Source organism: Haliotis rubra, unplaced genomic scaffold (assembly GCF_003918875.1).
Source record: "Haliotis rubra isolate DU_JTF1 unplaced genomic scaffold, ASM391887v1 Scf120, whole genome shotgun sequence".
In the NCBI taxonomy this organism is placed as follows: domain Eukaryota; kingdom Metazoa; phylum Mollusca; class Gastropoda; order Lepetellida; family Haliotidae; genus Haliotis; species Haliotis rubra.
Window position 1 is genome coordinate 2,115,298 of NW_025765115.1, and position 24,727 is coordinate 2,140,024.

The 24,727-nt window shown below is 39.3% G+C and overlaps 1 long non-coding RNA gene across 1 annotated transcript; it reads right to left on the minus strand.

Annotated features, from left to right (window-relative positions):
• Nucleotides 1-1,840: 1,840 nt before the first annotated feature.
• LOC124263739 lies at nt 1,841-13,875 on the minus strand. The gene is made up of 3 exons (XR_006894924.1): nt 13,742-13,875; nt 8,079-8,084; nt 1,841-1,852 (listed from the first exon to the last, which is right to left on the minus strand). It is a non-coding gene; the product is annotated as an uncharacterized LOC124263739 (long non-coding RNA).
• Nucleotides 13,876-24,727: the final 10,852 nt, after the last annotated feature.

Genomic DNA, 24,727 nt, shown 5'->3' on the forward strand with positions numbered 1-24,727 from the left:
TTCTCAAGCGTCAGTCGGCTCCTACAACAGTTACCTACTCATATTGCCTGGCCATGCTGTCCTGGGGCATGCAAGCTCGGACTCTGCACTTACCTAGTCCGTCAAAGGTAGCCAAAGAGAGTCGAGGAGTGAGGGTATGATTACAAGGTTGAGAAAGGTAACATAATACCGTTGCAATATATGGCTTAATGCATTCTCCCTGTGGATTGAGCATTTATGAACGAGAAAACATGATGATATGTAATGTTAAAACATTTGACAAAGAAATACATACTACTGGAATAAAAGTGATTCGTGCATTATTTGATGTTTGGATTTTGTAATGCAATTAAGATAATAACAGGATTTCCAGGATGTTTTCCTTAATCGCACTAGTTAACTTCGTTGACTGGATAATATCAACATTCAAAAGGATTTGACACAAGGCATCGTGACCCGCTGATGAAAGTCAGTTCGACACATTCAGTTTTTGTGTGACGTGTCCCTACCACTGGCGTTGATGCAGTACTTACCAAAATGACGGCGCATAGACGACACTCAAGCTTGGGGAATGTTGTTCCTTTGTCTGAACCAACGTTTTGTCCCAGTAATTCAGCTAACGTCAATAGGTTGGTTCTGGGATTGACCTAAACGTCGCTTCATTTCATCCCAAGCGTTGCCCAGTGAGGGGACAGGTCAGAAAAAAAGGTGCCGTCCAGGAGTACCTGAATGTTCTGGTTGTCTCTTCAAATCTGTCAAAACACGAACGACATGTGGATTTGAATTTTTCTTGCTACTTGAAGCGAGAAGTTACGTCTCTGTCCTGAATGAACGGCTGCACATGATTCCCCAATGATCCATCCCCGTATCGATGCAGACCTGTCAGATTGTCATCGACAATGACAAGAAGTTTCGTCTGACAATGAGAAGCGATGCTTACCCATACCATAACGCTATCGCTATCAAACTGTCGACGTTGAACAACGCACGCATCAACAAAACAAATTACATTCGGGGCTGTCAAGTTGTACTCCCTCAGTCGGTCTCCGCATAGTCCCGGAACTGATTGGAATATAAGTCAAGAATCGGTCCGAGCAATCAAACCAGGAGTCTGGAATCGATTTCTTAGATGGGTCGGCCGAATATGCTGGTCTTGGCTGACGTGACGTCGCACATGTACCGCCGGTCCGAGGCAAATCTCCTCGTGTTCCCATTATGTTGACAACGTCTCCATAGAGACACCAAAATGTCTCGCCACTTTGAGTCATTCCGGTCTCCAGCATACCCACCACGTCGCCGAGACGCAGATTTTCTGTGAGCCGCGCCATTACAAACGCGCTGCCTAGGCCTGAAATTAAGGTATTTTCCACAACGGTTCTTCAATTTTCAACATCAGGTGTGTGAATTTCAAATGTCAGAAAGCATGCAAAAGAGAGTAAGTTAATTGTGCACAAATTGCACTAGCCACGCAACATCAAATTGCATGCAAAATGCTTTGCTACATGTTTATTCAGGTTTCTTTTATAACTTTTCAAATACCTTTTATTTTTATGCAATTTTTTCGTTATGCAGAGTTATTTTTTTCCTTTTAGTATATTACTATAACTTTGGAACATGGTGCATTGATACTATCTCTTAAAAATTTATACTATTATGTGGTCATTTATAACGCTGGCAAATGACAAAACCGTTAATGGGTTGTTGAAACCCATCACAGTATGAAATATGTGACAATAATGACCAAGGATTAAAGGAAATGTCGCATAAAGCGACACATGCCAGATGGCAGCGACTGAGAGTTTAAGGAAGGTTGAACATGATAAGCAGGGTGTGACTCGCGATATGGATTAAAGATATGGATCGGGAAAAGCTACTCCACAACGTTGGAGGACAATACAACACCTGGTGTGGTGAGAAGACACACATCTTTCCTGCAATATATTGACCGTGTCTGCATTTGAATTTGTAAAGCGGAACAAGCAAACATTTAATCATAAGCAGAGACCATAAAATATGGTATCTGTCATAAGTAAAGAAAATGACATTTCCAGCGCTGTCAAAGTGAGGTCCTGGCGGTAACAATAGAATTGTGAAGAGACTAATCTCACGACAAAAGGGTTGGTGGAAAGGAATAAGAAGTGGGACACCCAGGTAGGTATCAATTATTACATTAAATTAAACAAACTATCAGTTACACTAACTTGAGTTGTCAGTCCAGGTTTGAAGAGGTCATTATGTCACGATGTCGCATTGACATTCCCGATATACGCAACAAATAATTGGTAAAAAGGTGAGGATCCCCCGTTTGTATCTCCTTTGATGAAGGAATCACGGCTAAGCATGTTCTGCTCGATTGTGCTGATTTTTCCATCACATGGGTTGCATATTTCAATGAGAAACAGCCAGGAAACTTCTAAAAGATGTCAGTTTTAATTTGGTTATTGAGTTTTAACAGAAATAGTATTGTTTTGAAACCATTGATAAATATGTTTTGTAACAGGGTAAATAGCATTCAATAACGACTGAAGCGATAGTGTAAATCCATCTGGGGTTCATGCAGGAAGAAAACCTACCGTAAGTCCCCATGGTCTACCTTCAGTTGTTGGCGATCTATAGCTTGTAGACCGCCTCCGTGGTGTAGTGGTTAGAGCGTCCGCCCGGAGAGCGGAAGGTCGCTGGTTCCATCCCCGACCGCGTCATACCAAAAGACGTTAAAATAGGGTACTTGTTGGTTCCTGCCTGGCGCTCGGCATTAATGGGTATAACAAGCACTGGTCGGCTCGGAGTCAGTATAATGTGTCTGAGTGGAGTATTCATGCTTCACTGCGGCATGGTATCTCAGTGGGCTAGCACTATCAGCCAGCTTCTGTCAGGGCTAGTACAAGCAGCCGCACATACACATACACGCATGCACGTCGTCATTTGAGCGAAATATTCTCAAGCACGACGTTAAACCCAATTTCACCTCACCTATAGCTTGTATTATATTGTATTGTTTGTATAGTTTTATAGTTTTCAATTTACATACTCGTTTTTACAATACACACACATATATATATACATACATACATACATACATACATACATACATACATACATACATACATACATACATACATACATACATACATACATACATACATACATACATACATACATATGAATCAATGAAATTTAGTTGTTTTTACTGTCCTTGTTCTGGGTTTATATGTTGAGTTCATGTGTTATGATTGTTAAACTTGTTATAGTCACGTTTATGGCGAATAAATACTGCCGATGTGAGCAAACATTCAAAGTGGCTCCATACTCACTCAAACCCGACAATGATGTATCTTCTATTTCCGTCGGGGAAAAGCTACGACCTAAAAAGGTCTCTGAAGGGGCCCTGTACAACCCCAATATGTAAAATCAAGACAATATGTAAAAACTAACGCAATATGTAAACAATTAACGCCAAATATAAAAAATGTCTCTCACGCAATGTGTAAACACCTAACGCAAAATGTACAAAAAAAGGAAATAACGCAATTTGTAAAGATTAACGGATCTGTAAAATACAGCTATATTGTTGTTTATTGTTTGGCGACTGAAATTCATTTTTTAGAAACTTTACTTTTATTGGGTTTTTTCTTAAAATAACTAAGCTATTGCAATATTTCTGACAAAATTAACCTCATTTCTAACTTAATTGATATCTGATCTTTTTTAGGTCGTTTAACATCAAAGTAAAGCCGATAATTGTTAATATACATGTATAAAGCGATAGTTCATATCATAATCTATATTCGGCACTATCCAAGGAAAACATTTTATTCTTCATAGTATTTTTACATAAATGGTCATATGGGTTGTATTCATTATGTCCTATTCAAGGAGGTTTTACCTTTTGGCCTTTTACCCCCCAACGTGCATGTAGCGCAAAGTTGGGGACATAAAATTACCCTCCGCATTGGGCACGGTAACCAAAGTTCAACTTGCAATTCTGCGCAGATACATGTCGATGTTTTTTGTATTTTGTTTTTTTTTTCATTGTTTGTGTTGAGAGACCAGTTTTGTTTTCAGATCTGTCCTATTTAGTGGTGAATTAATACCAAAACATTTTCCTTTATGGAATAATGTATTAGTTACTTTTCCTGGTAGTGTGTATTTTAATCTCACCTAAAAATACACAAATGAAATGCAACAAATCTTGATAAAAAGGTTTGAGCCATCATAGGAATTACGAGAGACTTGGGATTTATTTTTCAGAAACACTTTTAATGAATTTTAGAGAAAATATCATATTTATGATGATGTATTTACAAATATTATATTACTCCAAAATGAGAAAATTACTGTTTAAGTATAAATGTGTCGCTGGACAGAAATATCTTTGATTTAGAAATAGTATTCCCTTAAACCGCCGATCGTTCATGTACATAGTCAAATCATAACTATTGGCGCTCTCTCCTAGATCAGTTGCTAGGTCCGAAGTCCAATCGTCAGAGCTACCACCTTGATGCCAAGTACCAATTGCAATTAATTCAAACCCCCATACACAATGAATTAAAATTGGATACATTACTACAACATGCATGTTATTTCAAACCAAATTAAGAAGGATCAATAAGTGTTTCTTTCTTTAAAACCAAATTCGGTAATCACAGATTATCAATAACGGAATGGACAGTTTGAAGGAAAGGTCAAACCTTCTTGAATAAGACATAATAGTCCATGGGCTGATATAGGTGACCCTCCCCACCCTTGTGGCAATTTTGAAGACTATTTTTGAAAGCTTATCATATGTACATTCAAATTCAAGGAGTTTGCAGGCTGGGTGAGGATTTTTCCGCAGTGACTTCAAAGGGGGTCAGGTGGGAAAATTTGGAAAATTAGTTTTGCTTTTTCACACAAAATACATTCTAATAACTGCTTTCTATGAGGAACTATAAAAATATTTAAAATTTATTGATAAGTTATAGGTACAGGAAAACACTTACTTTGAAAAATGCATTGCGTCTAAGGGAAAAATTAAACTTTATAGCTGTTTTTCTACACTTTCTAGTGGGCAATTGTTTTAAGAAGGTATTCTTGTTTCAATAGCTCTAAAATGATCAAAATTAATGTTACAGCTATACTTAAAGCATGGAAAGACTTTGAGATGGTTTATTGTAGTCTGTGTTGATTATTTCATGCCCTGACCCCAAGAGGGGGCCAGGGGTTAAAAATTTGAAAAATGAGTTTTTTTTTTTCACAAAATACATTCTAATAACTGCCTGCCCTTTATCAGGAACAATGAAAATATCTAACATTTATTATTTAGTTAGAGGCACAGGAAGACTTTAAATTTGAAAATGCATTGTGTCTAAGTGGAAAAACAGACTTGAATGCTGTTTTTCTACACTGTCTAGTTGGCAGTTGGTTAAAGAACGTATTATTTCTTCAATTGCTCTAAAATGATCAAAATTAATGTTACAGCTATACATAAAGCATGGTGGTTTATTCTCACTTTGGCATTTTATAACATTGAGTTACCATTACTTATATTTATATACCTTTATGCCGAATCATCATAGATTGTGCCCAAAAGACTTTCAATCTCAACTTCGTCTGAATCCTCCATTCTACTCAAATCTAAGTTCTTGCTGGATATTTTGTCTGTCAACCCTTGTGGAAGGATGTTGCCTATCGTCCATTGACATTTCAGAGCATTTACTCCCCTTTCAGCCACCAAACTAATTTTCCCAAATTTTTCCCACCCTGACCCCCTTTGGGGGGTCACTGCGAGAAAAATCCCCCGCACCCAGCCTGCAAACACCTTGAATTTGAATGTACATATGATAAGCTTTCAAAATAATATAGTCTTCAAAATTCCCCCAGGAGGGGAGGGTCACCTATATCAGCCCATGGACTATAATGAATATAACCCCAAATACCATTTATAAAAACAAGTTTGAAGAATAAAATTATTCCTTTAAAAGTTTCGAAAATGGACTATAAGTTCGATTAAAATATCTCTATAAACAAGTAAATAATATGTTTATCGACTATGCTTATATGTATACTGAACGAGGTAACAGTTTGTAAAAAAATGTAATATGAAGTTTAATTTGTAAGAAACATTGCGATATCTTAGTTTTTGTAAAAAAGTCATTTTTTGCCAAATTTGTGAAAAAAATGGATTTCGATTGACACCCCTAATATTCAAACCTAAAACTGGATTTTACATATTGCGTTAATTTTTTAGATATTGCCCTACAATACACGACTGAATGCCCCTAGGTACACTCCGATAAGTGGTTTTTAGGAAATCGTGTGACAGCTTATCCCAATATTCGACCACTTCTTTCTTCATATCCTCAATATTTCTAAGTCCTTCTTGGTTTATTCTGTCCTTCATCATTAACCCCCACACATCCTATATAGGGCTAAGATCTAGGCTCTAGCTTGACCAGTCTAAAACTTGAACATTTTCGTCCAACAACCATTGTTTTGTGTAGCCCGCAGTGTGTTTTAGGTCGTTATCATGCTGGAAAATCAAATTATCTTCATACAGTGTCCGGGCCGTTGGAAGGAGGTGACCATTTAACATATCGTTCCTTCGTTAAATTTCCCGTGAAAAAAACACATCGGCGTCACTCCACGTGATGATATCCCACCCCAAATATGAAATTTCGGGCTATGTTTTGGGCGTTACTAGATAGGCTTCACGGTATATTTTTTGTTCCAAATGTTCACACAGTTCAGAAAAGACAGAAGTTTAATTCATCAGAAAAAATAACATTATCCAAATCTTGATTTTCGTGAGCCCTACACCAGTTTAAGCGGCTCTCTTTTGTGCATCTTTCATCAGTGAGGACTTCCTCTATTAATCATCTCATTTCTGATATTCTCAACGCCTTTAAATTTTCCCCTACTCACAATCTGACCAAGTCGCTGGAGATCCGTAGTACTGAACTTGGCCTTCCTGTCCCTTCTTGTGCTCAATGCCAACTCCTGAGAGAATATTCTTCGATTTTCTGTATACTGTACTCTTTTGTCACACCCCTTTCACAATAGAACCAGCTTTCTCTTCTGCTGTCAAATCTGCCATGTCAAAAAAGGAGGTCGTTTGCTACACCAGGGGAGATAACTACAAGCGTTGCCTCCCATAAACACCTATTTTATAATTCTATTAACAGTATTAGGAAACAAATATCTTCTCAATAATTTCACATGATGATGCTGTTGAAGAAACCTCTTTTTTAACTGCTCAACCAACTTGCACAGAGAATCATCTCTAATCTTTACAAACACCTCTTTGGCAGCCTTAACAGTTTTCCCCTCAGTGCTGTTTGATAGACTGATTCCATTCACTGTCATTTAACCATCCTTCACCTCAGTGTGAGACACATTAAGAAGCTGTTGGTAGTAACTCTTGTCCCACTTTGCTGTTTAGACACTATTTAATGACTAGATGCACTGCTGCAATATCTAGGTCTTCCTTTTGGAACACCATGCTGAGGGCTGCTAGTTCTGGAATGATGTCCATCATCATGTAGAGTGTAGCTATGGAGGTGAAGTCTGTCAACCTCAAGTAGAGAGCCTCCGTCCTGGAACTGTCCTTTCTGTGTTTCGTGAATAGGTGACAAGTGTCCCAAGTGATTTGTACACTGCACTGATGGAGTTATAAAATGATATCCATCGAATTTCACGCACCTCCTTCATTGTCACCAAAGGAGAATCCAAAATTGTCTGTGTGCTTTTCAGCTCCTCAGTCCTAGCTGTAGAAGAAATGTTACAAGTCTGTGAGTAATTTCTGGAAAGTCTCCTTCATGTACTTCGCAGCATCTGCAGCTTTGGAAGTGGTGAGGGTTAGCCTCTGGCCATGGGCAATGCAATGTACAGGTATGCAGAAAGACTGCCTTCATTTGTGTTGCAACACCTGACCTTTTCCCGGTCATGAGTGAAGCTCCATCAGATCCCCAGCCAGTTACTCTTGACCATGATATTCCGCTGGTCTGCAGAGAGGACGTAAGTTCATCGAACAAAACTTCTGCTGTCACACCCATGTCACTTAATTTCAGATTACCTAGAAAGAATGTTTTGTAATAATAAATGACCAATTATTTTCTCAACACAAATGTCTGTACTTTCGCCAATAAGTAATGGTTACAAAATCACTTGTAGCAATTGTTTCACCATTTTCTTGTTGAAATTACATCAACAAATGTATCCACAAAATCCGTTGCAGTTGCCATCGACGTATTTGTGGCATTACCTCCGACTTCCAAGTCATCAAGATCCACACCATTTTCTTCTTGCATTGCAAGCATGCAATAGGATAATTGCATAATCCAATACTTCGTTTCACAATGTAAAACATAGTTCTCATTGCACTCACAAGGGCAGCCTCTTTCACTGACAACATTGCTGAATGTTTGTTCCAAACTGACACGTAGAGCATGATTTTTCACTGATTGAACATGGACATTTGATGGCCAGGCTTGCTGAATTGCTTGACACATGTCATCGTATCTCAATTGCGTAGATCGATGCTCATGCAGTTGATCACTGGATAATCTGGTCCAGAATCGATTAATTACAGGCCGCCGCCATATAGCTGGAATATTGCTGAGTGCGTCGTTCAACAACAAACCAACTATCAACTGACCGGTGTGAGCTGACCTGTCAACTATGACAGCATTTTATTTGCAAAGCAAACGTCCAAATGCACGAACGTCAAAGGTTTCAATATACATCAGGTTGGTACGCATTTAATGTACAAAGTGTTTGTCCAGGAACCTAAGTGACTGAGTGGTGTTGGCACAACACCTTTTAATCAAGTCATAAACAGAGTATCTTCTGAGTAACGACTTACATGGACACGTGGAATTAAACAAATAAGAAGAAGTGGACACAAGCGTAACCTGTATTATTATCTGCACAAGCCGAACGGAGAAAGTATCTGTGTCGAAATTTTGAATACACCGTTCGGCAATAAAAGTAATATTCTCTAAAACTATCAGTCAATCCGACACATTTGCTATCGAGATCTTTAACCCTGAGATAGTACAGGACTCAGGTGGTTTGTGTGTGCGTGCGTACGTGTGTATGATTGAGTATACTAAGTAATTTAGTGCATATGTGCGTGTGCGCGAACGTTCGTCTGAGTGTGGGTGCACTGTATTGTGTTTAGAGAATTTCTTAACTTTTTTCTTTCTTTAAACCAACCATTGATATATGATTTTCAAAATATGATTCTATATCTAGTGTCGCGTTAGGCCATATATCGCATCAACATTCCTCTCTCTCTCTCTCTCTCTCTCTCTCTCTCATCGCCCGTGTACGCGATGGACATTTCCTCAGTGTAGGTCAACGTAGCAATAATTAATAGCTTAGACATTTGCCTTAATTGTACACAAATGTTTTGGAAGGTAGCAGGATTCGTAATTGTCCACAGCACTTTGAACTGGAATTACTGGCATTTAAAGTTTATTAAATGGCCACAAGTTAAACGCCCATTAACATTTCATAGTGCATTAACGCATGTTAATCGTCCATCCATATCTTTGCTTGCTAATGTGATTACAAACCATGCATGGGCGGTATTCTCCGAAGTGGAACAGAGAATGAGCATTGCGTGCAGACTGATCCACTGACTAAGTCCCAAAACTTTCAAAGTCAATTTAAACTTGCCAGGATTTTTAAACGTAGTATTCTTGTTCTTTTAATTTTGGCTAACATTTCTTCCAATCGCCAGCAGCTGAAGGGATGGTGTAAATCCAGCTAGGGTCCATGCAGGTAGCAAAAGTAATGTAAGTCCCCATGGTCCCTAGTATGGTGCTCTACCTTCAGTTGTTGGCGATCTATTGCCTATTTTTATATTGTGCTGTCCCCTAAAGTTAAAATGTTTTAGATTTAATTACTAGTTTTACATGTATATCTGTGATATTCTAGTTGTTTTACTGTCCTTCGTCGGCAGGTTTTTATAATATCTGTATATATATTCTATTTAAAATGTCAAATGTTCTCGTCACGATATGGCTGAAATATTGCCGATGTGACGTTAAATATTAACTCACTCACTCACTGATCCACTGACGAAGGTAGGAATGTAATGTTATGAGCATGCTTAGGGTGTTGTTTTTGAGTGCAGTAAACTGGTGTATAAAGTCAAAATTGGGAACTGCATCGGACATTATTTTGTGTCACTGATGCATCAAATTTGGAAATTTCCTCCACGTGTCTACCATAAAACTTCTTGAAAGCTTTACTGAGGCGTTGAATGTTGTAACCTTGACCAAACATGTCCTGAGTTGAAAACACCAAAGTTGTAAACACCAAAGGCTGAAACTGTTGGAATTGCACGACATGGTAGGGAAGTTGACTATTGGAAAGTTGAAATCATCCCTTTTGTCAATTGGGGAGAATTTGTGGTCAGTCTGAATCTTTATGCACACACCTAAATGTCAAACAGTTGAGGCGGTCTATCTTCTGTCCTTGATTTCAAGTTCAGGTGGGTAAATCAGTGGCAGGCAATTGGCCATTTGATGGTTATTGATCGATATTAGATCATCGATGTACCAAATGCTTAAGCTAAACGTCTTGGGCAATTACCTTGTATTGATTTTGCCAACCCAAGCAGAAATTCTGATTCATATGCATGCATGCATGCACGCACGAACGCACGCACGCACACACACACACACACACACACACACACACACACACACACACACACACACACTAGGGGTGTCGCGATACGCGAATGTATCGATGCATCGATACATTTTTACTGACGATACGATACGCGATACATGCTTGTGTGTATCGAATCCTATTTTAAAACTTTATCGATTCAAGTGTTTATGCTATATCCATCTCCTTCAAAGTCTTGATAGTAAAATTATACGAGACCGCTCCGATAAATAGATGTAGCTAGTTTTACTTTAAAAAATAGGTTGGAAACTAACAGCTTTTGTGATTGGCTAGACTATTTTGATGGACCAATCAGCGAGCGCGTACGTTGCCGGTAAAGTAATGCTTTGATGCGGGGTCACAAAACGAAAGTGAATCGAAGTGTTGTGCATGGATTTCTCAACTACAGATTTCGAGACTCCCACTGGGAGTAAATTCAAGTCTAATGTGTGGAAACATTTCTGTTTCCCAGTCTACTATGAGGATGACCAACGACAAAATGAGTCGTGAAAAGACAATATGTCATATTGTAAGACATTGATCGGATACAGTGGGAATACGACAGACATGCAAGTCCACCTCACTAGATTTTGAAAGGATCCCACTCAGGAGAACACTTGAACAGAGAACGTTGAAGGCTGAATGTTTCATCATGATGATTATTTCTTATTAGTGTATTTATCTTCTGTGATAACAATTTATCATTTGTCACTTATGACAATTGTGACTTGACAGACTTGCTGGGGCAATATATTCAGTTCTAAATTTATGTGCATTTATTCTATACTTGATGTGATGTGACATAGGAGAATAATGGGTAAGAGTTCCTCCATCCCAAATAATATTTGGAGCACCTTTAGAATCTAGCACCACTACGTCTCGTGAGGACGATCTCTGCCGTAGGTCACGTGTCATTAAGACAAGCAACCAGTTTGTGAGAACCCGTCGGACGCGAACCCGCGACCTTCGGATTGTTAGTTCGACAGCTAACCGACTGAGCTACGTCCACACTGTTGCACAATGTGCAAATTTATCGAGTCATTCCTGTGACGTCACGGAAATGAACGGAAAGAGTCGAATAGGTCACGGACGATTACGAAGGTTACGGATAGACTTGGTGTCTCGTGATTTTAATCTACGGACAATTGCCGAATGGATCCGATGCCATTTGGCACACTCGTTCCATTCCGTAATCTGCAAGATAACGTGTGGCGTGGAATGAGCCGATATGCCTCAAACTGAAAAGGGTTGTTGACGTCGTGTCCGAAAAAACCCCACAGCGGTTATCGGTTTAGGGGGACAGGACTCTCTAAGCACGGCTAACCACACCAGAACGATTAACAAAGGAAATTAACACAAATTATAACATTTCTTATGATCGGCTGTTTAATTAATTTTATCTTGATTTGTCATACCTGTATTAGCTCCATAAAGCTGTGCTGCATTAGATTCCTATCTAACTGATCACCACAAAAGTGTGTGTCCTTTGATTTAAACAAATTCATCCAATATTGTGCCGCTGGTTTCCGTAGAATACCCCAGAACCATTCAATATGTTGGTTTTCATTTCAAATCCATTCCTTTCAATATTCTGCAAAGAGTTCTTTTGAAGATAACTGTATGATCCTTAAGAGCAACGAAACATAAAATCTCATCATAGATAGACCAAACTGAAAGTAAACCCTGATTACTCTTTCTAACCGCTTACTGAATACCAGCATCCAGGACCAACTGAACAAAATTAATCTGAACAACGAGAAAATACTCGAAGCAACGAGAAAATAATTGAAGCAATGAGAACATACTCTTAGCCAAGACCATTTCTGGTGGACCGCCGTGATATTGCTGGAATATTGCTAAAACGGCGTAAAACCATACTCAGTCAGTCAGTCTTAGCCAAGAGTAAAGACTCGAAACTTCAAGTTTTTGAAAGACACTTGAATCAACCAGAACATACTCAAAGCCACTTGAAATTAACCGAAGTAACGAGAAAAGTACTCAAAGCATCAAGAAAATAGTCGAGGCAACAAGACATTAATCAAAGCAACTAAAAACAATTTGAGAGGAACAATTCTCAGAAGAGAATTTTTATTACGCACAGACCGGGATATTCAGCATAAGAGCAACAAATGTGCAGTTATAAATACATATGGCTTATATGGAAGATCGTGCACTTTTCATGATAGTATTACAGGATATACATAGATTTTTTTATAACACTTAGTCGTTCCAGTAAACAATTAATTAAATATTAACACACTGGGTTTTTAATATAGTGGATTGGGATATATGTATTTCGATGACGTCTCAAGAAAGGGCAGAGAAAAATGTAATGCAATTCATCGCAAACATCATACCTGATGATGAGTGGTAAGTGGTATCTCTGCCATGTTTGAATTATCATGTAACATGGAGATAATAGACGTTTTATGTTCTAATTTGTAAACCCAACATATCAGAAAACATTTACAAATAATCACACAACGCTGTATTTGGGTACGTTTCCGTCAGCCTGGAAAACGTTTTGTTTGATATTCCGACATTGATGATAAATTATTGTAATTGCCTTGAATCACATATCATCTTTTAGCTGATATTTTTATTTTTTTACAACGCTAGCTTTCGTGAATCTTAAGATAAGTCCAGTGACCTCGTACATGGGAGGTCCAGTGACCAAAATACCCTTTTATGGCACACTCATCACGTGACTTACTGCACGGGCCCAAGTTAATCCGTATTGAATACTCTCGAACCCAAATTCACAACCACTTATTAGTAAATATATTTATGTTCAAGATCTGATTCATGTATCGGCCAAGTCTTGTAGAAAGATATTGAACGGTTTTCGAGTTGTGCTCCGGAAACGAACCCCATCTCTCCGTTTTAAGACTAAGTCCGAATCGTTTCCATGGCAACCGGGAAAAATAAAATGCCAAAATTCTGCAAATAGCAAAGGCACCACTTTGGGATGTGTCTCATATATCTGCTACGTTTTGTTGAAAGGTATTGAAAAGTTGTCGAGTTGTGCTCCGGAAACCAAATCCACCCTTTTTTGAGACAAAGTCCATATTGTTTCCATGGAAATCCTGAAAAATAAAATGACCTAAAATCTGTAATTAGCAAAGGGCACCACTTTAGATTCTGTTTGATATATATACCAATTTTTGTTGAAAAATATTGAATTTTTTTTAGTTATGCTCTGGAAACAAAATGAATACGGGACCGACAGACGGACGAGGCATCCCCGCATTACATGCCGAGTTGATAATAATCACATAACTCAGTATTTGGGTACGTTCACGTCAGCCTCATATATTTTTTTATAAGATAGTGGGTATACAAAAGGATAATACAAATCTTTTAATCAATCATTTATTACAGGCAACTGGAGATCCATAACAGGCTTCATTTTATAACTGTTTGATGGGCATTCTAGAAGTTGGTGACTCAAAATGAAACATACAACTTTACAAGCGTGCCAAGTACATTTGCTTCAGCAGCCGTGACCAGGACATGAGCTGAACCACCTGCACCATGTCTTCACGAGCCTCAACCAGTATCCCAACAACTTAGTCAAGAGGACCATCCACCACCCTCCATGCCAAACCCAAACTGACCAAGCCTGAATCCGCCCCCATCAGAATCACTCCTACCCTACATCGGCAAGACCTCCCATCAAAATCAGCAGACTACTAAAGAACCAAGCAGGCATGGACACCATCTTCAATGGCTCTGCAACCCTCAGGACCATCCTCCTAGCCAGTGGCCGCAACCTACCCTCCAAAAGCAGCCCCCAAAGGAGTGATCTACAAGATTAATTGTGAATGTGGTGACTCCTATATTGCTGAAACTCCGCGTCCCGTTGATGTCCGCATTAAAGAACATAAAACCTCAACAGCAAAATCAGACAGAAAATCAGCCCTCTCCGATCACCAACAGAAATTCCCTATCCATCAAATCAAGTTTGACAAATTTGAAATCCTATCAACCAAGAATCAGGACTTCACAAAAAGAAAACTCTTGGAAGCCATCGAAATCCGCCGCCACAAACCATTGATCAACAGAGACCAAGGATACTACATACCATCGGCCTATGAAGAACTAATCAAACTGTAGACTCTATAAAGCATCCAATCAGCTTGTTATTACAACTTAATCTCCATTGTTTATTGGCTTTGTTCCCAGTCTCATTTGTTGTTCTTAGTCTCCCACTGGCCTCTTATAATTATGTACCAGTTGTTATTCAATTACATGTTGTTGGTTTTTTTTCTTATCATGTCTCCCTGACTGGTGTATATCAATTACATGTTGTTGTTAATGTTAATCTGCTGTTGTCAAAACATACTGTGTATATATGCTCCTCTACATCTGGTTGTAATCACTTTTAGCTTGATAACGATGTAAGAATCTACATCGAAACGTCGCTCTATGCAATAAATAAGAAGTTGTCATCCATAAAGTTGTATGTTTCATTTCATTTTATAACAATTGGTATAGAATTCTTGACAGCTTTTGTTCTTTGGGTTACAGACCGGGAGAGCCACATTTCCGATACAGATAGCCAAAATTGATGTGGTTCTCCCGGCAATAGTTAAGGATGCGCGAACATGGAATGTGGCTCCTCGGCTATGCTGTTAACACATGCTTAGTGATTCAAACGGGTGAACAAAACAAGACATGTTTCCTCATAATTTTATTCAGAACACAACAGGTTTTATTTCTATAATTAGCACAATATAATATGCTAATAGGTATATTACATATACTATTATGACATAATATTAATAATAAATCTTAATCTGTAAAACATACTAGTAATAATGGTTTAGTTTGTTTTCATGTGTACAAACAGATACAATGGCGTAAGATCACAAAACATTATTTACAAACATTCTTTTTTTTACACCCCCTACTGCAGATGGAAGAGGTCACCCACATGGTCCGTATACTCCATGTCACTCAGGTGTTGGTTCCGAAGCTTGGTCTTCAGTGATGCAATATGAGCGTCAATGGTTCTTTATTTCTTTCTTCGTGAAGGTGCTGTCCACTGGTCAGATCGTCTCAGGACAGCAACCTCTGTGAGAGACTGCTCACGCTGAAAGAGCTTTACTATCTCGCAAATGTCAGGGTGGCACTTCTGGACAAGTCTCTTTACCTTATTGTGCCATCCTGCTAGGCTATTGCTGGTACGGTGGTCATGGTCTCGAAGTGATTCCAAACCTCTGATCTGAAGGCCTGGCCCTGAACCCAGTTGGTTGTCACATAATCCATTAATGCAGTTACTTTGGGGACGGCAGGAGAGTCAGCAATGGCATCACGCCATACATCGTCCACCTTATCACGAGGTACTAGAGGGAGGGAAGCAGCTCTTCTCACTAGCTTCCTCATTTTCCTTTAGTCCATCACCAATCCTTCCTTCTGCACCCTCCCCCCAGATACACTGGGTGAAATGGAAAAAAACACACCCTCCAACAGATGTCCCAGGAAACACATTTCTCACGGCTTGGTGAGCTGCCCGATCAAATTCCAACTGGATTGAAAATGGAAAACTGTAAAACTTGCCTACGAGCAACATCACACAAGTACTGAAACATGCTAACACAGCACTCCTTCTATTGGACAGCAAGCAATAAACTAATGGAAACATATGACCAAACACCTCTTAATGTATACAATAAATCTGATCAAACAATTTTGGACAGGCATACAATGTTCCATCACAAAACACAATATCTGCAGCACAGTAGGGGTGGGTATTGCAGAGATTTGTCATATTGCGATATATTGCGATGCGAAAGCATACATTGAGATATGTATTACCATATATTGCAAGAAGCTAATGCTTCATTTATAAAGCCAAAACACAACAAAATCACTATGCTTGATTAAGCTTTAATAGAAACTTTCAATTTACTTTACCATTGCATACTCTAATTACCGCGTTCCTCTTATCAATAGTTCCATCTACCGGGAATTTTTTCAACCAAAAATGCTGCCATACTGAAGCTTTGCCCTAGTATTTGGCACCACAATTAGTATTGTTCGTTGTTGGGGGTCGAGATTTTACAACAAACGCATGACTTCCTGTGTGAAAAACGGAAATATCCGAAGATTTCCGAGTGTTACGAAGTTTTCCGAATGCATGTCAAAATACCGGTTTTCGATCAACGTATCGCAATACGTATCGGTTTCATTTCTGAACCGGTATATACCGGTAAACCGGTTATATTGCGCAGCCCTAAAGCACACAAGTGTTCAAAGTTCTTGTCAGTAGTGAAAATAAGGACGTCGTCACTAGCACGGTGCAGAAACTGGTCCCCACCTTCTGTGTGAGAGTACTTCTCCTCCAACTGGATCTGGTCTGCTGGCAGGAAGGCGGGGCACGGTCTTGTGTCTCTGGCGGTAGAGGTGGTAATCTATTGAAATGTGGCTTTACCGGCTACAGCCATGTAATTGAAATGTGGCCTTCCCGGCTATAGTCGTTTTTAAGTGTGGCTTTCCCGGCCTGACACCGTTCTTCGAGAGAGGTGTTTTTGCCCAAAATCATACCACACCACATTTGATAGAGTTAATAAGGGGTACCCTTGAATCTTCTCCATTTAATTTGTACAATTTCAAGTTTTGAAAGAAACTTAAAGCAGTGAAAATACTCTAAGCAAGGAGTAACGCATAGGTGATTTTGACAATATTGACTCCTGTAGCTGCGGTAAAACAATACAAATATACCATTTCTTTCCAAAACATCATGTTTGTGTGATTGTAAACAGCTTCTGTGCAAAACGCAGCAATGTTGAACTTGCCTTGTTTTAGAAGTGTTTGAAGTAGGACTGCACGGTATTACGGTATACCGGTAAACCGCAATATGAAATAGTTACAATAACGTATCGCGATACGTTTGTGACGTGCCAGTATACCGCCAAAGATTTATTTGTTCAAGTTTAACCCATTCAACACCGTACATAAGACTTCCGCCCATATACCCCCTAAATGTTAATGGTGAGGAAAAATATATATATGCATATTCAGGTAATATGGGTGGTGGTGGGTGGGGATTGGGCAGAAGTCTTTCGAAATAATTGGCATCGGGTCCACTTTGAAATTGTCGAAGAGCAAAGTATGGACGTTTCGAGGAAATCATTAAAATTGAATAAAGTAATGAATAAAATCAACAGTTTTCATAAAAGTTGTCAAACGTACATCTAAGTTACTATTTCCATCTTTTCGTGCGATCATGTTATGTAAGTCAAGTGACATCTCGGCTTTCGTCACCTTGATCTTCATGCTCGGACACGATGTTTAGTGAGAAAACATTTGCATAAAGAATATTTGTCACAGGTCGCCACCTGGCACGATACGTCCAATAAGTTCCATAATTTACGTATATATGGCGATTTGTTGCTTAACACGTTCAGAATAGCATTATTGTACCCAAAACTTTTGTCTAAAGGTTTTCGTATATGAGGACGGTATCCATTGCTCTAATATGAGTGGCTTACGAGCATGTTTTTTACCAATCAGGATCCTTATAGCAGACTGGCGAAAAAGCGTCATTAGAAACCAATCTTTATCCAATAAGATTGCTTCTTACCACTGCGTAAATACTCCTGGCAGGGTCACTGTGATATTATTGATGATTAGAGCTTTGGAACAATACCCGCCATCAAATGAATCTTCTAGAGTGTTGTTGATACGGAGCTTCGAAAACGGAGGCATTTCCCAATGTTGTGTCATGTTGCCGGGTGAAAAGCCACGGTTATCGGGAAATAGGCCACCATACATATTATTTGATTAATCTTTATATAATAATTTTCTGATTACGTAAAAATGAAAATATAAACGAAATAGGTAAGAGGATATTATGGCATCTTACAAATGGATTAAAATAGCGGGAGTTTACGTCTCCTTCGTGGTTTATATGGACATTTTAAGTGTGTAAATTTGTATTACTATTAGAAATAAGTTTATCTAAGTTGAAGTTGTATTATTTGAATAATATGATAAACATACCTTTGGTATTTATCAACAGTTGGATTAGACCTAAAAAAATTAAATGGTGTATGACATAGCAATGCTGTTTCACGAGCTGATATTTTCCTTGATAAGCGAAGGCTTCTATCTTATTATAAGGTTGTTTCCCATGTTTCATTTTGATTTCATTATTCTATTCAGTCTAAAGAAAGTGTACTTTACCTTATACAGAGTGACTTTTGCCCATCGTGAGTGTTTTGTTAAATCATTTCTTCCTATGAGTGGGGAAGAATTCCGCTAGAGTGACTTCGTCGACGTATCCAGCCTGTGCCGAGACGGTGCCGAACAGGAATTGCTGCCAATGGTGGCCATACAAAGTACTGACTTTGACGCCATCTTGTGGACTCAAGTGAACAGAAACACAACAATGAAGTCTGATGTTGTGTTGGCGAATGTTTTGTCTATAGACGTGTGAAAATTCCCCTTTTTACCATTGAAATTACCTAAAAACGGGGGCGCGGTGGGCGAGCTGGCTAAGGCGCCCGGCTTGTGATCCAGCGGCCATGAGGTGCCGGGATCGAGCCCACCTGTGACCGGGTGTAAAAACCTTGAAGTCAGCTGTGTGCAGACTCTTTCAGTGTTGTCACAACCCTAACATGAATACGTGCAAACACCTAGTTGCGGGTACGGCAACGTGCAGTAAAACTTGGACATAGTACTGTGATTATGTGTCCCAGTCCACCCAGCTGTGAATGGGTACCTCGTAAGTATGGGAAAGCCGCAATAACTCGGTGCGCCTTGAGGCAGCAAGAGTTGTATGATCCTCAGGGAATTGAGATTGATACTACGATGTGCCGTTGAGATTGACATCCAATGATCGAGGGAAAAAATACCAGCGCGCCTTGAGCATGCACTAGTGCGTGGATATGTGCGCTATATAAATATCCAGTAATAAAAATAATCCTCTTTAACTAACACAATAAACTATTCTAAACCGACAGGAGTAGGAAGCCTAATCATTCCTCTGTGATCCAAACACCGGCAAACAGCATATATGTATACGCAAATGCAACTATTCCCGATGATTTCTGATTATTGCTTTATTGCGGCGTTGTTGGATAAGCTGTAATACATTTGAATCATTCTTCTCATCCTGGACATTGGTGGCGCAGTGGCTTGTGCCACTGTCATTGGATCTAGAACAATATCTTCTAGATTACCAAATAAAAGCTCCATTTTTACAGTAGAAGCAAACGCCATATTAACGGCTCTTAAATATATTGAAAAAAACACCCTAAATATAAACAATATATAATCTTTTCAGATTCCCTTTCATGCCTTCGGGCTATTAAAAATGTCTCACGTAGACATCTTGGAAACAACCTTTGCATTGAAATAATTGAATTATATAATAACCTTGCAACTAAGCCAATACGACATCGTCCTCCGTTGGTTAGCCAGCCATGTTGGAATTTCTGGTAACACAATGGCCGATTTTTCTGCTACGGCAGCACTCAACAATTCTGTGACACCACTTCTCATTCCATACTCCGATTGCAAAGCTACCATTAGATCGTACATCCGTGATCCGATGCAACAGAAGTGGGACATCCAAGTAGGTACAGTACAACCAGAAATTATTGAGAATTTAAGATTGTAATTTTTTATACTTTCTTCACTCATTACTCACGTATTAAATGTGAATATTAGCAGAACATAACTCCAGATTCAAAGACAGGTGAACAGTTAGTATTTTGTCAAGTCACCATGGGCAGCAATGCAGGCTTCAATGCGGCGGGGCATACTACTGATCAAAGACGTTAGAAAGTCGTTGTCCATGCTGTCCCATTATCGGACCACCTCTTCTTTCATTTCAGCAATATTTGTCAGATTTTCTTATTGACACTTTCCTTCTTAAGTCCCCAAACATTTTCTATTGGATTTAGGTCAGGGCTATAAGCTTGGCCAATCTAATAATGTCATATTTTGGGTCGAGAATCCAGGCCTGTGAATGCTTTTGAACGATGTTTTGGGGCGTTGTCCTGCTGGAAAATAAAAAAATGTCCATAGAACACGTGAGCAGATGGAAGTAAATGTCCCTCGAGAATATCTGTGTACCGCTCACTGTTCATATTCCCATCAAATACACAGAGGGGCGTTGCCCTAACACAGATATGCCACCCACACGTTAAATTTCGGACTGTACTTTGGGCGCTGATACAAAAGGTTTTCAATTTGTTTGGTCCAGAATTTCAGTGTATTAGGAAACAACCATACAGAAAATTTATATGCTGTAAGCACCAGTTCAACCTTCGCTCCTTTTGTTCAGGTTTCATGAACGGTGATGGAATTCCTCGACTTTTCTGCCAACCCATTGCATGCAGTTCAGTTCTAATTGTCTCCTTACAGACAGCCACAGTTCCTCTATCAATCATATGCAGCCTTACGTTTTCTAAACTCCTTCGTTTGTTTTTAGAAACAAGAATACCAAGCCGCCTCTTGTCACCGACAGTCAATTTTCTGGGCCTACCTGCGCCTCCCTGGTGCTCAATGCCATATCCATTTGCAATATTTTTCAAAACACGATAAACAGTGGACAAAGGGATGCCTGTTCTACTTGAAATCACTTTAGTTGATCTGAGGTCCTTGTTATAATACTCTAAAATCAACTTCCTCTTCCCTAAATCATCCATACTGAGGATCACTGAAAATGTCGTCTGCCAGCAAGTAAACAAAGGGGATAACTCTTCTGGAAACTAATGAAAAAGGATTAACGGAGTTGTCTCTCTTGAATGAAACCAAGCACTTGATAGCTGGTCAAGGTTGTTTCATACTAGAAATCCAATTAAACATATTCCTAAAATTCTCAATAATTTCTGGTCATACTATATCAATAAATTACGTCAAATAAAGCCAACTATCGGTTACACCTACTTGGGTTGTCAGTCCAGATTTGAAAGGTCATCGTGCGACGATGTCGCATTGGCCATACAAGGTATTTACAAACCTGTTAAAAGGCGAAGATCCTCCGTTTTGCATCCCTTGTGATGAGAGAATCACGGTCAAGCATGTTCTGCTTGACTGCATTGATTTTCCATCACAAAGGATAAAAAGGCCTCATTGTTAAAGCAATGAGAGATCTTTTAAAGTTAATTGTCATTTAATTATTGCTTTTTAAAAGAAATAGAATTGTTGCATAAATTTGGATACATGTTCTGTAAATAGATACATGTTTTATAATTGGTAGTTTAGATCATCAACTGAGATTGTTCAGGGCTGTATCCTCCAAGGGGGTTAAAATACTGTAAAATTATTGTCCTCCTGAGGAGGGTACGAAAGTCCCTAAAACATTCAAAGTCAATATAATTTATCCACTCTATTTAATCGCATTTAATGTATGCCTTGATTTGTCTAAATTGTTAACAGCTGAGGGGATGGTGTAAATCCAGCTTGGGTCCATGCAGGAAGCAAATGTACTGTAAGTCCCCATGGTCCCTAGTATGGTGATCTACCTTAGTTGTTGGCAATCAATAGCTTGCTTTTATATTGTGTTGTCCTTTATAGTTAAAATGTTTTGATTTAATTACCGGCTTTCCGTTTCTCTCTGTGATAATCTGTTTATTTTACTGTCCTTCGTTGACAGGTTTTTGTAATTTAATTCCATTTATTATCAATTTATAACTGTTTAAGGTCACCACTACAAGGCTGAAATATTGCCGATGTGACTATAAATCTTAACTCACTCACTCACTCATCCTGGACATACATTCAAATCACACATTATTTATTGTGACATTACTTTTGTGTTTGCAGACATTCGGTTTCGAAAGGAATCAGACATGGTATACGTACGGAGAAGGAATGTCGTATGTGTGACATTCCTTTGCTGCTGTGCGTATCTTCTTTATCCGGGACAGAAGAGGATTTCATAGAGAGGATTTCAACGATGAAAATACAAAGGAAAACCCCAGTTTAAAGTATTCTGCACAAACCCGTACACAATATATCGACGGAATTATAAAAAAGGATATTACAATTGAAAATACTAAAAAGGACAGGATGGATGTCTTGTCAGCACCCTCGATAGTGAAACTTCCATTTATTATACGGATGCTGAGAGACGAGGAAGGTCTCTATTTTTGAGAGGTTATCACCGAAAGACAAAATCGAATTTAAGGGCCTCCTTAAAGCCTTCAGCAAAGCAGTGTCTTTCAACATCACGTATTTTTCTTTATGCAGGAAGTTTATATGGTTCTTACTTCTATCACGGCATGATTCCTTGGGACGATGACGTTGACGTTATTGTCGGGGATGCAGACAAACCATTACTTCAGAAATTCCTGACGCATCTGAGGCCAGAATATGAGGTTTACATGGGATGGGGACAAAACTGGAAATTTTATCACACAAAATCACCAAAGGCTGGTAAAAACACTGGAATTGGCCTTTGTCGATATATTCTTTTATTCTGAACAAGCTTCTTTATCGTAGCTGGCAGGGATAAGCCACAGAAATTCAACAAGAGTGACATATTTCCTTTGATTACGCGGCCTTTCATGGATATGTTGCTCCCAGCGCCACGAGAGACACGTAAGGTGTTGGATTGGCATTACCACTTCGATCTACGTATATGTATGTCGAGCTCTTTTGATCACAGACTGGAAAAGCACATTCCACGGAATTGTACAGCGAGACTTCCTTGCTCTCTTCTGAAAGACAAGTTTCCCTTTGTCACTAGAACGACATTTAATAACATATCAGTTGAAATACTAGAAAATGGCATTAGTGACAGTAAGTGAGAGGCCATAGATTGTTATCATCAGCTTGGGTCTGGACATTTCGTCAGAGGTAAATATGTTTTTGTGCTCATTTCAATATTATTTGTGCATTCATAATATACACATGGAAAACAGGTATAGCAACGTCCCATTCGTGTTCGTGTATATGAAGATAGTGTAGTGGGGTCACGTTGATGTAGATGATGGCGTTGGGTCACGCTGATGTAGATGTAGTTGGGTCACGCTAATGTAGATGATGTCGTTGGGTCAGATGATTTAGTAGGGTCACGTTGATGTAGATGGTGTGGTTGGTCACGCTGATGTAGTGGAGTCAGGCTGATGCAGATGATGAAGCGATGTAGATGATGTAGTGGGGTCACGCTGATGAAGATAATATAGTGGAGTCACGGTGGTGTAGATAATGTAGTGGGGTCACGGTGATGTAGATGATGTATTGGGTCACGCTGATGAAGATAATATATTGGAGTCACGGTGGTGTAGATAATGTAGTGGGGTCACGGTGATGTAGATGATGTATTGGGTCACGCTGATGTAGATGATGTATTGGGTCACGCTGATTTAGATGGTGTTGTGGGGACACGCTGATGAAGATAATATAGTGGAGTCACGGTGGTGTAGATGATGTAGTGGGGTCACGGTGATGTAGATGATGTATTGGGTCACGCTGATGAAGATAATATAGTGGAGTCACGGTGGTGTAGATGATGTAGTGGGGTCACGGTGATGTAGATGGTGTATTGGGTCACGCTGATGAAGATAATATAGTGGAGTCACAGTGGTGTAGATTATGTAGTGGGGTCACGCTGATGTAGATGATGTATTGGGTCACGCTGATGAAGATAATATAGTGGGGTCACGGTGATGAAGATGATGTAGTGGGGTCACGGTGATGTAGATGATGTTTTGGGGTCACAGTGGTGTAGATGACGTTGTGGGGTCACGCTGATGTAGATGATGTATTGGGTCACGCTGATGTAGATGGTGTTGCGGGGTCACGCTGATGTAGATGGTGTATTGGGTCACGCTGATGTAGATGGTGTGGGGTCACGCTGATGTAGATGATATAGTTCGGTCACGCTGATGTAGATGATGTGGGGTCATGCTGATAATATATATGATATATGATGTAGAAGCTACTCGTATCGTTATATAACCCTTAACAGATTCCGGTTGGAGCTTGTGTTTGTTTTGTATTAGTTGGTACATTTAACCACCCTGTAGGGTCTCATACAGGGGACGGCACTCGTGAAGAGCAACCTCCTCGTAGTGAGTGCTGTGTAAAGCTAATAGCTCTTCCCCCGATTGGACCGGGGCATAATACG